At 36.5% G+C, this 5,000-nt stretch overlaps 1 pseudogene; it reads left to right on the top strand.

Annotated features, from left to right (window-relative positions):
- Nucleotides 1–2,722: 2,722 nt before the first annotated feature.
- On the top strand, nt 2,723–4,965 carry LOC138864064 (uncharacterized; annotated as a pseudogene).
- The last annotated feature ends 35 nt before the right edge of the window (nt 4,966–5,000 follow it).

Raw genomic sequence — 5,000 nt, 5'->3', positions numbered from 1 at the left:
CCCTTATAGACCCCTTAAACACCCTAAACAATGGAATGGGTTAGAGAGATGATCGAGGGTACAATGGACAGCTATGATAGAGGCAATTGAGCACAGTTTGAGATCTCGCATTCCCTTTAAACATAGCAAGTACATGCATCACTATTTTGGGGCGGCGCCTCTAAATCGCATTTTCAGCATGATAGACTGCTAACTCTCAGCAACACCTAACAAGGTGTATAGTTACAGATGGTTATAAGAATATCCAAAGTGGGCTGCAAGTATGGGATTACCATACAGGATTTATTAAAGCAATAAATTATACATATTATCATGTCGATATCATGATGTACTGGGGAATTATGTGTGTGGTCAAGCACAACAATTAGTGACGGAGAATGAAACGGCTTCACGCTTATTCAGGATACTAAAAGTAATGCATGCATGAGATTTGATTTTTTTTAAATGTAACATTTCTAAACATGGATATCAATCTGGGATCTGCTTAATAACTTAGTCTTCCTTAACACTATCTCAAACGCCCTGAAAAATGTTCAAGCCTAATGTTCTCTGCAAATCTTTCTCTGGGGTCACACATCTTATAGAGCAGCATAAAACCAGTTGGGTAATTTTTCATCCATAAATCCCATAAGTAAGCCAAGCAGAGACAATGAATAAGTGAGAAAACCTTATGATTTGCATTTACAAATCATATATTCGTTTGGTAATTTACACAATCAAAATAGTGTTATACTTTTAAAATTTAATTAACTTTTTTCAAACACATATTTTGTTTTAAGAAACTAATTAAACATGGCCATCGACGTTTGGCTATCATGTGTTAAAGTTTCTAGTTATACCAGTTCGAATTGTTCTTTCTTAGGGAAAACACAACATATTTTATGCAATGTTGGTATTGGGCAAAACTAATGTTTCCAAGCTTTTGAACACGACTTTAATGGCTGATATTAGTTGTTAGTGAAAATATACTTGAAACATTACAAGCAAAATAAGGCTTCGTAACAAACGAACATTCCATTCACAAAATACTGGATATTATTCATGTATTATTAGAAACAATACAGTCCTCACAGTAAAGGGGTGTAGCAGTTAGAACTGCGGGGAACTGTACGTGTGAGTTGTGCACTTTTCTAGATGCACTCCTTTACCAAGTCGTAATGTGGATGTTATGCTGAGTCATTGAGGAGAGTCTTGTTGACTTAAAGGAATATTTCTTAAGACAGACTGTTGAAAATATCTGGTAGTATGGAAACTTCTAATGAACAGGCTCATAATATCAATGCCTCAACAAAATGACAGGTACATAAATTTAAAGGCAACCAAAGGTGGAGGAATGACATCTGGAAGGCGATGGAGTACACAGAATTCCCTGCAAATGTCACGTAAGCCTAGGGAATAACTTTACATCTGAAATGCTATGTGTGTGGTAAAGAAGGGCATAAAACTAGCGCTTCTGATAAAGTCCAGAATATAATAAAAAGTGTAAATTCTTATTATAAGATGACCCTAATTTAGACTGGGTATGTCTTGTAAATACAGCGAGTATAGAAGACAAATAGAAGTTCATCTAAATAATCACCAATTTCGATGCAACTTGATACCACAGTGGATGTATTTGTCACATCAAAGGAGACCGATTGTTCTAATGACATATTGAGATTATGTGAAAAAAACAATCTGTAGGATTTGCCAAGACGACTGTAGTCTGAGGAGGACATTCCAAAAAGTCTAGTGATAATTGTAAAGAATAACAGTGAGCCATTGTTTGGTCCAGAATGGTTAGATCACATTCATTCAGACTTGGAAAGAAAATCTCAGATTTTCAATGTTAAGACAAAGAAGACTCAGGAGTTTTTGATACACATTGACAGCATATATACTGAGGGAACTGGTACAGTGAAAAATGCTAGGGTGATACTGTCGTTAAAACCTGGTGCAAAATCCGATTTTTTTTGCTCTGAGACAGCTTTCTTATATTCTGAGAGCAGCAGTGAATCAGAATATCAACAAGCAAGAAACAGAAGAGTTATGGAATAAGGAAACATAGATTGGGGGAAACCATTGGCATCTGTAGCCAAGAAAGGTGTTAGATTATGTTGTGATTGGAGTTACTGTAAATCCAAATCTACACACAGCTCAGTATCTTCTGCCCAATGTCCAAGATGTTAACCGCATTAGGTCAGCACAGTGTATTTTCTTATATTAATTTGAAGACTGCATTTCGATAACTAGGGATGGACGAAAATCACAAGTATATTGTAAATTAAATATTCCACTAGGCTAGATCTTATGGTATACATTCTAGCTCTGCAATTTGGCAGCAAACTATAGATAAAATCTGCAATACATTATCTGGTGTATTTTGCTTTGTAGATCATATTTTGGTAGCTGATAAAAATGAGAAAGAACACCAAGATAGGTTAATAGCAGTGCTTAACTGAGTCACTGAAAATGGAATGAAGATTCATAAAGATAGAGGTCTTTCCCAAGATTCTTCTCCCAATTAGAAAGGACTGAGATTAGATGAAGATGGAATCCGTGCCGGCTAATGGCGCCGACTTGTGCCAAGAATTAAACCATATAAACAAGTGTAGGCGTGCACAGAGAAACCAGGTTCGAGCGTATCGACGCCGGCAGCCTGCTTCAACCCGTTTTCCTGTTTGCTCGGATCATTCTTGCCTGCTCAACCGGCGCAGATGTACACTATTGAATGGAGAGCAGGATGGGTGTTGAGTTCCTGACAGTCAAAGTTTATGAGAGACAGCCAGTGTGGAACAAATGGAATAAGCACCACGACAACGTGAATGTGGCGGATAGGCTGTGGACTGAAATCAGCCAGGAATTGAATTGTAAAGGTAAGCAGATTATTATTAATATTATTTTTACTATTACTATCATTATAATTATTATTATTATTTAATTATTAATATTATTATTTAATTATTATTATTATTATTATTATTTAATTATTATTATTGTTGTTATTATAATTATTATTATTATTATTTGTGTGTGTGTGTGTGTGTGAATGTAGTCCACTGTATGAGATATAAGAGTTGCAGCCTAGTAAATGTTTTGTCAAAATTAGTGAAGTTATAGAGGTCAGTAAAACGAATATTTGAAGGTTATGTATAATTTCATCTCTTTGTTTTTTACTGTATACAGTACAGGAGTAATTTAATTAGTTTTAAGAAGCAAAAACACAGCTAGTGAAAGTCCGAAATCTTAAACATGGTTTAGTTTTGTTTGGTCCTTGTATACTAAAGGATACTTCAATTTAAAAATTTCACAGCTTCGTTTAACGGTCTTCCCAGACAATACATATGATAATTTTGCTGAAGAGTTGAGACGGCAGTCTCAGTTAAGTGATATTCAATGCCTTCTTTATCTGTGATTGTGTTATGCAGAACATATACGTTTTACAATGTGGTGAATCAAATTAATTTTGGTTTCCACACTGACACTAATCGCCATTTGCTATATAAAGTGCCAAAAGCACACTCAACAGTCTTCCTACACCTGGATAAACACTGGTTGGAGGTGGTATCTCCAACAGTCATATTACGTCCATTATACAGTTTTAGTACGAAAGATGAAAGTGGATAGGCTTCATCCCCACAAACACATATGGAGCTTTGACATTTGTATTTGGTAGGTAAGAAGGATCAGGAATTTCTAGATTTCTCTTTGTCAAGACACTGTGCAGCTCTGGGGCCTGGGGCGTACCACAGTCACTTTGCTTTCCAAAGCCTCCTATGTCAGCAGCAATGAACTTATAGTGTGCATCTGCAACAGTTTGAAAGACAATGGAAAAAATAATTGTAGTTAAAGTACATTGATCCTGAATTTTGTGGACACTAAACACGGATATGTTTTCCATCAATTGAGTCTAAACAGTTAGGAAAATTCCAGATGCTGTAGAAATCTTCAGCGATCAATATGAAAGCCTCCTTTGTTGATACTGGCATGTGGTCCTCATGTAGTTTTCCCCACAGTGCGAGAACATTGACAGTCTTCCGCACCTTTGTCATTCCAACCCTAAACAATACGGGCACGGTACGACGATCCTGCGGCAAGACAACTGCAAATAATATAATAAGCAATGTCAGTAAACGACGATAAATTTGATATGATCATTGTTGTTAGCCTTGGTGCGGTTTGAAAATGTGTTTGCATGCATGTGTGTGTTCTTTGCCTACAGAGTACAGTCTTGAAGGATGTCTGCTCAGGATATGTATGTACAGTAAGCAAGCATATGTATTATTATCAAGACTCTTTTTTTACCACAAGTTTACTGTTGAGTTTGGGGAAATTCCACTAGCTCGATCAGGTGATGTCGCAGGTGAGATTCCCACATCAAAATGGAAGTATTTAAAGCTACTGCATTTCCTGAAAGACAAAAGCAAGAGCTTCAACTGGAAATAGATCAGGTGGTTAACCAGTGATACTGTTGTAACCTCATTACCAGAATCACTTCAAGGTACAAATAGGTATCATGAAGATACCTATTTGGTATTAATAACACTTTGATACTTGTCTGCAGAGGAAGGTGTGTCAGCCTCTTCAGCCCACACTAAAGACACACCTGAACGCGATGAATTTATGGAAAACGCTTTAAAACAGATGACTACAACCAAAGCATTTTGGATATTGATCAACAAAAAATTCAATGCTTTGAAAGAAGTAATAAAGCGCAAGACATATAACACGACGAGGATCTGATGTTCTTCAAAAGTTTGTTACCTCATGTCAAAATAATTCCTGCTGTACAGAAGTTGACATTTAGAAGCCGCCTAAAAGAACCTGTACAACGATTTGCATATACAGTGCCTGCCAAGGCTCCCCTTCCAGATACCAATGGTTCTGTATACTCTGCTTATACTCCACAGGTGTCTCCTTACTCTTATGCCCACTCTCCAATATTCTCAATTTTATGCCACAGATATGACTTTACAATCTATGTAGTGCAATAACAGTCTTAATATTACACATGTGTCTTT

Source organism: Penaeus vannamei, chromosome 14, assembly GCF_042767895.1.
Source record: "Penaeus vannamei isolate JL-2024 chromosome 14, ASM4276789v1, whole genome shotgun sequence".
In the NCBI taxonomy this organism is placed as follows: domain Eukaryota; kingdom Metazoa; phylum Arthropoda; class Malacostraca; order Decapoda; family Penaeidae; genus Penaeus; species Penaeus vannamei.
This window is presented reverse-complemented; position numbering and strand designations above follow the sequence as displayed.